Source organism: Pan paniscus, chromosome X (assembly GCF_029289425.2).
Source record: "Pan paniscus chromosome X, NHGRI_mPanPan1-v2.0_pri, whole genome shotgun sequence".
NCBI lineage: Eukaryota > Metazoa > Chordata > Mammalia > Primates > Hominidae > Pan > Pan paniscus.
The window spans coordinates 18,803,511-18,816,068 of NC_073272.2; the positions used below are offsets into that span (position 1 = coordinate 18,803,511).

The following is a 12,558-nucleotide window of genomic DNA, read 5'->3' on the forward strand; positions in this document are numbered from 1 at the left end:
CATCTACTTACCTGGACACCAGAATGGATTGGCATCCTAGCCCCTCCTCTCTTCTCTACTGTGATCTCTCTTTTCCCACTGGTTTTTTGTTTGTTTGTTTTTTGACAGAGACTCGCTCTGTCACCCAGGCTGGAGTGCAGTGGCACGATCACAGCTCACTGCAGCCTTGACCTCCTGGGTGCAAGGGATCCTCCAACCTCAGCGCCCCGAGTAGCTGGGACTACAGGCATGCGCCACCACTCCCTACTAATCCTACTAATTTTTGTATTTTTTGTAGAGATGGGGTTTTGCCATGTTGCCCAGGCTGGTCTTGAACTACTGAGCTCAAGTGATTGGCCTGCCTCAGCAGCCTCCCAACTTTTTTTTTTTTTGAGACAGGGCCTCACTCTGTCACCCAGGCTGGAGTGCAGTGGTGTGATCACGGCTTGTTACAGCCTCTGCTTCCCAGGCTCAAATGATCCTCCTGCGTAGCTGAGACTACAGGCGTACATCACCATGCCTGGCTAGTATATATGTCTTTTTGTAGAGATGGGGGTCTTGTTATGTTTCCCAGGCTGGTCTCAAACTGCTGAGCTCAAGTGACTCTCCTGTGTCAGCCTCCCAAAGTGCTGGGATTATAGGAATGAGCCACCATACCCAGCCTCTTTTCCTACTTTTGAAAGTGTGATCTTTTCAAAATACACAGCAGATTATTCCATCCTCATCCTTTAAACCCTCCAGTAGTTTGCTTGTTGTACTTTGTAAAACATTCAAAGTCCCTACACTGATCTGTAACACCCTACACAATCTAGTTCTTGCCTACTTTTCCATCCTCATCTCAAATCTTAAACCCTTGCTCACTACCTGTTCCCCAGTCTCAGTGGCCTTCTAGCCATTTCTGGGTGACTTCTTTCCTGCTGCAGGCCATATGTCCATTTTATCTTGCAGTCTTGGGTTCCTAGGGATCTGTTTTTCCTTTCTGCTTCCCCTGGTTGGCTCCTTCCCAACCTTCAGGATTCAGAGTCTGTCCCTACTATCCTACCTAAAGTAGTTCTGTCAGATTCATTAATTCATGAAGGAACCCGCATATGGTAAAACTGGCTCAAGAAAGTATAGAGAGTCAGATTTATTTATAGTCATAGGAAGAAAGGATGCTGGAATAGAATTGCTAAATTAGGTATAAAGCTAATTAACGCCCTACGGGGTAATACAAGTGCAGCCTGGCTATTGTACTTTTTTCTAAGATGAAGGTATTTGCATTGCCGTCAGACAAGAATTACTTGTTAGCTAACAGTTTTTTCCAAGTTAATATCTACCCTTTCAGGATTATCAAATGCCCAACCAAGAGTAAACAGTAACTCAGAGCAGAAGTCCATATCCCTAGGAAGTGAGGTGATCCTTGGGTGGGCCTGCTGGGTAATGCTTCTGCAGGGCAATCTCCTCCCCACTTTGTTCTTTCCCAGCGTCTGTTTCCTGATAGCACTTAGCAGAGTTTGCAAATATTCCTTACAGGTTTCACTATTTTTTTTGTCTGTCTTCCTCACTTGTCCAGTTTGTGTAAGGGGGAGGGAAGAGGATCTGACACCCCTTGCATTGTGGGGCATTATAGGCACTCTGTGTGTATTGGTTGAATGAATGAATGAAGAGATGCATGTCTACGCATGAGGAGGGTGTCTTAATCATCTGCCACTCTTTAATCTAAAACGATTGGAATTCAGATTCTCCTGGAACTCCAGAGGAGTTTTTACAGAAGTCATCTCAGTCTGCATATCATCTTTCTTAGGCACTGATTCTCAACCTTGTCGGCACTTGAGAACCACCTGGAGAGCTTTAAATATAAAATAAAAAAATACAGATGCCTGGGTCCATCTCCAGAAATTCTAATTTCATATATCTGCAGTCCGGTCTGAGCATCAGAATTTTTAACAGCTCTCCAGGTGATTTTTGTATGGAGACATGTTTAAGAATAAAAGCTGCATTAAGCATTTTTAAGAGCTTTGCTTAAACTGTGTGTGTGTGTGTGTGTGTGTGTGTGTGTGTGTAGTTACAGTAGCTGCATCTGAACTAGGGTGCTGTACGACACAGGGCACATGATTTAAGGGGGCACTTACTCTCAGGGCAAGTGCCGACTCTACATTTACACCACCCTGAGAGTGCGTGCCTCCTTAAATGTTGGCACTAGGTATCTCTCTAGCCCCACCCTAGTCTGAGTTGGGGTTAAACAGATGGCAAAACAGCTAGGGCAGAAGGAAAGAAGGTGAAAATTAAGGACTGGTAGAGAATTTCTGATGAGGAAATCATGTGGTGAACATTTGCCCTGGGACCTGCTGTTACCTTTCTTTCCAGGGTCTGAAGTTGAGCATGTGTGAGGACTGAGGGAAGGTTAGGCAGAACCTAGAGTAGGGTTTCTCATCATTTTTGTGCCAGGAGCCCCTTTGGCAGTCTGAAGCCTGTGGGCCCTTTCTCAGAATTATGTTTTAAATGCAACAAAGACATAAGATTATAATGGAAACCAATTATACTGAAATAATCACTAAAATAGTTAAATTGTTATATAACAACATACATGCTTCTAGGCCTGGCACAGTTTCTCATGCCTGTAATCCCAGCACTTTGGGAGGCCGAGGTGGGCGGATCACTTGAGGCCAGGAGTTCGGGACCAGCCCGGCAAATGTGGTGAAACCTTGTCTCTACTAAGTTTGAGACCAGCCTGGCCAGCGTGGTGAAACCTTGTCTCTACTAAAAATACAAAAATTAGCCGGGCGTAGTGGCACATGCCTGTAATCCCTGCTACTCAGGAGGCTGAGGCAGGAGACTAGCTTAAACCCAGGAGGTGGAGGTTGCAGTGAGTCAAGATTGTGCCACTGCACTCCAGCCTGGGCAACAGAGTGAGACTATATCTCAAAAAAAAAAAAAAAAAACCAACCCCCAAAACATATATGCTTCTTTATTAATGCATTAAATAAAGCATCTAACAGTGTTTGAAATAACCACTACTTTTTCAAATTAGTAATATGCATAAACAGTACTTCAAGATGTTGGCCCGGCATGGTGGCTCATGCCTGTAATCCCAGCACTTTGGGAGGCCGAGGAGGGTGGATCACGAGGTCAAGAGATTGAGACCATCCTGGCCAACATGGTGAAACCCCGTCTCTACTAAAATAGAAAAAAATTAGCTGGGCGTGGTGACACACACCTGTAGTCCCAGCTACTCAGGAGGCTGAGGCAGGAGAATCACTTGAACCCGGGAGGCGGAGGTTGCAGTGAGCCAAGATCACGCCATTGCACTCTAGCCTGGGTGACAGAGCGAGATGCCATCTCAAAACAACAACAACAACAACAACAACAACAACAAAAAAAAACAAAACCCTAATCTGATAGGTGACAAAGTTACCGGTATTGCTAGTGATAATACAGTGGCTTGTTGCCTACATTCATAATGGAAAGAAATGCTAAATTTCAGTTATAGTAGGTAAAATGAAGTTGTAATTTTTTTTTTTCCTAGTCAAGGTGACAGACCCCGTGATTTCTTTTCACTAGTCCCTTTGGGAGCCTGTGAACTCTGATGGTGCAATGACATGATTCATGTAGTCTTTGGGGCTGTGTTCCCCAAACTGGTTTATGGTCTGGTTGCAGTCTGGCACAGTTTAGAATTAGGACAAAAGAATGAGTTATTTATAAAGCTAAATGTATTCAAATCTAAGATTGGGTTTTTTTTGGTTCCTCTTGTTAAGTGTCCTTTGTGAAACTGCTAATGGGTAATAGTTTGGGGTAAAATCCTTGACGAGATAAAACATTGGCAACTTTATGTTGGCTTTCTTCATTTCTTTTTTTGTTGTTGTTGGGGGAGAGATTTTTCCTATTTTGTGAAATCCCCAAATTTGTGAGCCACTGTTGTGGTCACGATTCTACTGCCAAGAAGATACTGAGGCAAATCATTGAATTCCCTTTGACTCCTCCCTTATCTGCAAAACAGTTGTTCTCCACCTAGGTGATTTCGTCCCTTTAGGGACTTTCGGCAAGGTGAGGAGACATTTTTGGTTGTCCCAGCTGCGGAAGGGGACTGCCTGGCATCTAGCCGGTAGAGGCCAGGGATGCTGCTCAACACCCTACACTGCAGAGGACAGGACCCCCTCTTCCAACAACAACAAACTTATCTAATCTAAAATGCCAGTAATGTTGAGACTGAGAAAGCCTTCTGTAAAATAAGGATCAAGACTTAGGAACTCTAATCCTGCTGCCTTGCTTCCTGTGCTCTAGTTAGTTTTTTTTTGTTTTTTTTTTTTGTTTTTTTAATCATACAAGAAAGGTAGAAGGATTTTGCAGCGTTGAGTCCTATTTCTGTGGCTTTTGTTTTCAAAGAAGAATTATTTTATTCAAGGAAAAATAAAAGCAGTTATTCTCTGGTTGAATTGAGGGTGGGGTTCCCTGTGCTTTGCCTGTTTGACAAACCCTCCCTATCTCTTAGGGCTAGGAGAGAAATCTTTTGAGTGTGACAACCAGTTTGGTAATTCATAGAAAAGACAGGATAGGAAGCCCAAGGGTAAAGAAAGAAGCCCAGGAGGTAAGGTTGTAGCTGGCTCTGTGTGTGTGTGTGTGTGTGTGTGTGTGTGTGTGTGTGTGTGTGATGTGTGTGTGGTGTGTGTGTGTGTCCACACAGTGTCTCTGTATTTTGAACACTAAATACTATGTTGGGATGTCTCATTAAGCTAAGGTCAACTCATCCTTTCTGACTGACGTCCAACCCAATCCCCCTTTCCTTTTTTTTCCTCAGTGTTCCTTTGTCAATTTCCTTTACCCCCTCTCCTAGCCCTGCTACAGGGACACAGAGCTGCTTTGGACAAAGTTCGCCTATGCAGGTTCACTGACTGTACGGCTGGACATTTGTGTTTTCTAGGGGTGTGTCCCTCTACCCCATACCGCTGTCATTAGCTCTATTGTTGCTCCTCCCCAAAGGTTCTCCCCAACCTTTTGAGCTGTGGATTTTCACCTTATTTGTAAAAATCTTTGTTGTGGGATTCTTTGACAATCTAGTAAAAGCTCTGGATCTTAGCAGGAAAATACACATTGACATTATGTAAAAAATGTTGCCTTCAATGTCAGGGGTTTCTGGACCCCTAGAGCTGGTTTATGGAGCCCAGTGAAGAGCCCTTCTTCCAGAGAAATGCAGTGTATGGGATGGATATAGAGGAGGTAAGTTGGAAGATGCATAGTGGGGAAATTGAAGGCCAAAGAGGTAAAATAAAAGGGATGCTGCTTGCTAGCAGCAGAGCCCAGTGGATTGTGGACCTCCTAACTCACTCCTGGGGTTCTACCCGTGGTATGGCCAGGAAATTTAACTTATCCACCATCCTCCTCTGCCAAACATTTACAAGATCACCCTTCCCATTGTAACCTCCACCCCGCCATCTAGCGATTACCTACCCATTTCCTAATTGACAAGAGGTATTTCAGATCAATGGGCAGATAGGAGGATAATAGGAGACTAGATAGCTTTGATTACTCAGGCCTGAGTTGATAAGACTGGCCTGATTTTTTTTTTTGTTTTGTTTTCTGTTTTCCCCCAAAGTAACTTCAGGAAAATGTGTAGGGATGGTTTCACTTTGGAATTATACAACATTATTGTCATAATTCTTTGTTAACGTATAAGTAGCTGGTATAAGTGAATAGGTAACAAAAAGTAGTGGGAGAGAAGGGAGCCAGGAGCCAGGAGTCAGGAGTCAAGAATTTTTGTTACGGTCTTAGCTCTGCCACTGTATTGCTGCATGACTAAGGCAAGTCTTGCTCTCTCTTTCCTGGGCTTATTTCCTCACCTGCAAAATGCAGACATTTGAGCAGGTTTTCTCTAGATTATTTTCTGAAATGCCACAGTTTCATGCTAAATGTTCAAATCTGTACTAGAAAGAATTTTAATGTTCAGGATGGTAGTATAGCCTTGTGGCTGGGAATGTAGGTCCTAGCAATAGGCTACCTCATTATGAATCTTTCCTTCATTACCTTTTATTTGTGTGGCCTCCGGCAAGTTTCTTAATTTCTCTGTTTCAAATGACTCCCTGGAGGAAAAGGTATACCAATAACACCTGCCTTATAGACTTGTTGTAAGCACAAAATCAGGGAATCCCTTATCAAACATTGTAGAAAAGCATCTACAACTATGTTATTTAATATGGTAGCCACTTGCCATGTGTGGCTATTGAGCACTTGAAGTGTGGCAGTGTGGCTAGTGTGACTGAGAAACTGAATTTTTAATTAAATGATTTAAATAAAAGGCTTCAAACAGTGTAAAATATTTTCTGTTAAATGCAACCTTATTGATTTAGTAGGACCACTTTTCACTTCAGCCATCAAATTCTGTAAGACAAGGGTCAACAACCTTTTTCTTTTTTTTTTCTTCTTTTTTAAATTTTATTTTATTATTATTATACTTTAAGTTTTAGGGTACATGTGCACAACGTGCAGGTTTGTTACATATGTATACATGTGCCATGTTGGTGTGCTGCACCCATTAACTCGTCATTTAACATTAGGTATTTCTCCTAACACTATCCCTCCCCCCTTCCCCCACCCCACAACAGTCCCCAGTGTGTGATGTTCCCCTTCCTGTGTCCATGTGTTCTCATTGTTCATTTCCCACCTATGAGTGAGAACATGCGGTGTTTGGTTTTTTGTCCTTGCAATAGTTTGCGGAGAATGATGGTTTCCAGCTTCATCCATGTCCCTACAAAGGACATGAACTCATCATTTTTTATGGCTGCATAGTATTCCATGGTGTATATGTGCCACATTTTCTTAATCCAGTCTATCATTGTTGGACATTTGGGTTGGTTCCAAGTCTTTGCTATTGTGAATAATGCCGCAATAAACATACGTGTGCATGTGTCTTTATAGCAGCATGATTTATAGTCCTTTGGGTATATACCCAGTAATGGGATGGCTGGGTATATACCCAGTAATGGGATGGCTGGGTCAAATGGTATTTCTAGTTCTAGATCCCTGAGGAATCGCCACACTGACTTCCACAATGATTGAACTAGTTTACACTCCCACCAACAGTGTAAAAGTGTTCCTGTTTCTCCACATCCTCTCCAGCACCTGTTGTTTCCTGACTTTTTAATGATCGCCATTCTAACTGGTGTGAGATGGTATCTCACTGTGGTTTTGATTTGCATTTCTCTGATGGCCAGTGATGATGAGCATTTTTTCATGTGTTTTTTGACTGCGTAAATGTCTTCTTTTGAGAAGTGTCTGTTCATGTCCTTCGCCCACTTTAAAGGGTCAGATAGACTTTGTGGGCAGTATGATTTTGGTCACAACTACTCAACTCTGTTGTAGTATGAAAGTAGCCATGGACAGCATGTAATCAGAGGATCATGGCTGTGTGCTAATAAAACTTTATTTATGAACACTGAAATTTGAATTTTTAATTTTTTTAATTTTTTATTTTTGAGACAGAGTCTCACTCTTGTCACCCAGGCTGGAGTGCTGCAGAGGCACGATCTCAGCTCACTGCCACCTCCACCTTCTGTGTTCAAGCTATTCTCCTGCTTCAGCCTCCTGAGTAGCTGGGACTACAGGCCTGTGCCACCACGCCTGGCTAATTTTTGTATTTTAGTAGAGATGGGGTTTCACCATGTTGGTCAGGCTAGTCTCAAACTCTTGACCTCAAATGATCCACCCATCTTGGTCTCCCAAAGTGCTGGGATTACAGGTGTGAGCCACTATGCCTGGCCTGACATTTGAATTTAATATAATTTTCACATCATGAAATATTTTTCTTTTTTCTTTTTTTTTTTTTTTTTTTTGCAAATATTCAAACATTGTGCTTGCGGGATGTACAGAAATAGGCAGCAGACTGGATTTGGTTCTTAGGTATACACCCAAGATAAATAAATTCATGTCCATCAAAAAACATTTAAAAGAATTTCACAGCAGCTTTATTTACAATGGGCCCACACTGGAAACAACCCAAATGTTTATCACACGATAATGGATTAAAATTTTCAATATATGCTTTTAGGGTCTTGCTCTGTCACCTAGACTGGAGTGTAATGGTGCTGTTTCAGTTCACTGTAACCTCCACCTTCCAAGCTCAAGCCATCCTCCCACCTCAGCCTCCTGAGTAGCTGGGACTATAGGTGTACACCACCACGCCTGGCTAATTTTTGTATTTTTTGTAGAGATGGGGTTTTGCCATGTTGCCCACACTGGTCTCGAACTTCTGAGCTCAAGAAATCTACCTACCTCGGCCTCCCAAAGTGCTGGGATCACAGGTGTGAGCTACTGCTCCTGGCTCAATATATTCTTAAAAGTGGATTGCTCCATAGCAATGAAAAAGAATGAACTATGTGTACAATACATTGGGTGATTATCACAGACAAAAAGGTCGTAAAAAAAGCTTGTCACAAGAACAAATACTGTATGATTCAATTTATGAAGTTCCATAATGGCAAAGATAATCTGCAAGTATAGAAATTAGTACAGAGGTTGCTCGGTGGAACAAAGGGAGGGGATTACTGGAAAGGAACATGAAGGAAAATTCTGTATCTTAATTTGGGAATTTGGGTGTTGGTTACAGGGATATATATATCTATCTATATATATATAGATATATATATAGATATACATACACATGTATTTGTCAAAATTCTTCAAGTGGAACACTTACAATTCCCTATAAATCATCCCACCATACAGAATACTCTTTACATAATTTAAAAAGAAATCAATTAGTTGCTTACATTTAACATTGTAATAATAATAAAATACAGTAAAATACAGATTTCTGGCCACAATGGCTCACATTCCCATGTAGCAACTATCAACTAGAGCTGTGCTGTTTCAGTATGGTAGCCAGTAGCTGCATGTGGCTGTTGAGCACATAAAATGTGACAAGCACAAATTGAGGTATGCAAGGAGGGTAAAATATACATGGGAGTTTGAAGGCTTAATATGAAAAAAAATGTAAAATATTTCATTAATAGTTTTTAATGTTGATTACATGTTGAAATGATAATATTGGGTTAAAATAGATTATTAAAATTTTGCCATTAAAAATGTTTTGAAATGGAAAATTTTTAATTGTGATAAAATACAAATAACATTTCCCATCTTAACCATTTTAAATGTATAATTCAGTAATGTGTAAATATAGTCACATTGTTGGGTAACTAGTTTCTAGAACCTTTTCACCTCACCTTACAAAGTGGAAACTCTGTATTCATTAAACACCTTCCCATTTTCTTTTTCCTACCCAGATCCTGGCAACTGCCTTTTTTTTTTTTTTTTTTTTTTGAGTGCAGTGATGTGATCATGGCTTACTGCTACCTCTGCCTCCCAGGCTCAAGAGATTCTTGTGCCTCAGCCTCCAGAGTAGCTGGGATTACAGGCGCATGCACCACTACACCCAGCTAATTTTTGTATTTTTAGTAGAGATGGGGTTTTGTCATGTTGGCCAGGCTAGTCTTGAACTCCTGGCCTCAAGTGATCTGCCCACCTCAGCCTCCCAAAGTGCTGGGATTACAAGTGTGAGCCACTGCACCTGGCCTGCCCATCTACTTTCTGTTTCTATGAGTTTGGCTACTCTTGATGCCTCATATAAGTGAAACCACACAGTACCTGTCTTTTCGTGACCAGCTTGTTTCACTTCTTTCTTTCTTTCTTTCTTTCTTTCTTTCTTTCTTTTTTTTTAATGTGGCTCACATTCTTTTTTGGCAGATAATATTGAAAGACTGTGAACAGCTGCTGCCATTTTGATGGAACATGAGTTCTCTGCCCAGCACCCTCCACTCCATATTGTCTAGCTAATGAGGCTCAATGTCACTTGCCATTTATTATTGCATTTATGCTGTTTACATTTTTTCTAATGGATTGAGGAAATTGAGGTACTTTTTTTTCTTTTTTGAGTGACAGGGTTTCACTGTCACCCAGGCTGGAGTGCAGTGGCATGATGCAGCCTTGAACTCTCAGACTCAAGCGATCTTCCTGCCTCAGCCTCCTGAGTAGCTGGGACTACAGGCATATGCCACCATGCCCAGCTGATTTTTTATTTTTATTTTTTTAACAGAAGGGGTCTTACTGTGTTGTCCAGGCTGGTCTCAAACTGCTGGGCTCAAGTGATCCTCCCACCTCGGCCTCCCAAAGTGCTGGGATTACAGGCATGAGCCACCACTCCCAGCCTAAAGTATTCCTAATATATCTGTATCTCTATCAAATATGGAAAAACAAAGGATTTTTCTCTTTTGTAGAGGGTCAAGTGTTTAAAAAGGAGCAGGCATAATTTTCTTTGTGGAAGGGAAAAATAGTCATTTATGTTTAATATGCAAAGCATTTCTGTGTTCAAAGAATGTAACCTAAGATGAAACAACAATGAAACAAATTGTCATCTTGGATGGCCACTCTCATTGTCTCCTCAGACCCTCTAAACATTTAGTGTGAACTCTTACTTTGTTTGCTGTGTGTAATTCAATTCAGTTTGGGAGACAAGATTCTAACCGATGACTACAAATAGACCTTCTTCTTGACAGACATCATTGTATAGCAGGTACTTTATTGATTAATTTTTTCAAAGTTTCACTATTAAATTTTGTGTATGTGTGACTAGGAAAAACATTCAGCTGAGTATGGTGACTCATGCCTGTAATCCCAGCACTTTAGGAGGCCAAGACGGGAGGATCGCTTGAGCTCAGGAATTTGAGACCTGTCTGGGCAATATAGCAAGACCCCATCTTTACGAAAAATAAAAAAAGAAATTAGCCGGCATGGTGGCAAGCACCTGGAGTCCCAGCTACTTGGGAGGCTGAGGCAGGAGGATCAGTTGAGTCTGGGAGTTCAAGGCTGCAATGAGCTATGTTAGTGCCACCGCACTTCAGTCTGAGAGACAGACCTTGTCTCAAAAAAACAAAAACCAAAAACCAAAAAAAACATTCAGACTGAAAATTTACAAACTACTTTTACCTTTCACTTTTTAAAAGCTTGCATCAGTTTAAGGGAAATGGCACCTTCATGAAAGCTTTCCATGATAAGAATATTATTATGTATGGTTATAATTCTGTTAAGTGAGAGTTGCTTGGAACCACCTGACCAAAGAAAGTATGAGAGAACTTCAGCTGTATTTTGTCTTTTGCTGTTTGGTGGCTGTCTGGGGGAGAGAGGTGGTTTTCTAGGCACATAGTTCTAAAGAAATGCCATAGACAGGGTGGAAGAATGTGTGAAGTGACAATGTCCTAGACAATATCTGGGAGCCCTACTTAAGTCCTAATATAATAATTAATATTCATAATTCAGTTAGTGTATTCCATTGTTCCTTGGAGGTATCTGTTGAATGCCAGTAAGGCACTGGTCAGCTTATAAATACTGAGCATTTATTTCTTTTCTCCCTCAAGAAGTACTTGGAAGTAGAGTCATCCTCTTATGGGTAGATCAGGGTGCAAATTATTTTATGTGATCTTGTTTCATCTTTTTAGATCCTTTTTCCTGACTGAGCTGGAGCACATACCTGAGACCAAAACCATAGAGTTAGCTTATATTTGATTTACTAAGAATCTAGAGTTTCTTTTCTCTTGCTTTTTTGCTTTTGAAGCCCATTCCTGCTTTGAGTGCTGGAGAGCTGCCCGAGATTGGGAAACATTAAGATTGGTTACTCTATTTATGTCTCTTGGGCCCTTGGCTGATTGATCACACAGGGATTTGTCATATTGCCTGCTTCTTTTTTTTTTTTTTTCTGGTACAGAATTTTGCTCTTGTTGCCCAGGCTGGAGTGCAATGGCATGATCTTGGCTCACTGCAACCTCCGCCTCCTGGGTTTAAGCAATTCTCCTGCCTTAGCCTCCTGAGTAGCTGGGATTACAGGCGCCTGCCGCCACGCCTGGCTAATTTTTGGTATTTTTAGTAGAGACGGGGTTTTACCATGTTGGCCAGGTTAGTTTCGAACTCCTGACCTCAGGAGATCCACCCGCCTCCGCCTCCCAAAGTGCTGGAATTATAGGCGTAAGTGAGCCACTGCGCCCGGCCGCCTGCTGCTTTGAATCAAATGTGAACATAGCAACTAAAAGTAAACATCATGTGGATGTTAGAGAACCAGGGGCCTTCTTTGCCTGGGGAACTCTAGGATACTTGCTTGCTGTTGCTAAGATGTTTTCTGGCCTTAGCACAGCATCAGTCATTGAAAGTGCAGCTGTGTTTTTGGAATAGAGAGCTGATGGAAGTGCAAAGGCACACTGATGAGTATTATCCTGAACAATGGATACAGATGCAAATCATTATGCATAATCCATAATGTCCCCATTTTTGTAGGGTTTTGTGCTACGTGATTGTGTGTGATTTGATGTGCTGAGAACTAGAAGTGTGCCAAAGTATCATTTCCGCTTTCAGAATAGTTTTGTTAGAATTTTGAAAGATAAGTAAATATACCAGACCATTGCTTTTCAACTCTTTGTAGCATTTTGAGTGGCTAATGGTTTTGACAGAAGAATGTGGCTGAATGATAGATTGATTGCTCTGACTTGATATTGTTTTCCTTATTCCATTATGAAAAGACAACCAGAGATTGGATGTGAAAATTCCTTAAAGAATTACATAGGA

General features: G+C 41.4%; 1 protein-coding gene across 6 annotated transcripts in view; it reads left to right on the forward strand.

Annotated features, from left to right (window-relative positions):
• REPS2 (RALBP1 associated Eps domain containing 2) overlaps positions 1 to 12,558 on the forward strand; it is a 202,365-nt gene that overhangs the window by 59,658 nt on the left and 130,149 nt on the right. The gene's annotated exons all lie outside the window — the stretch shown is intronic.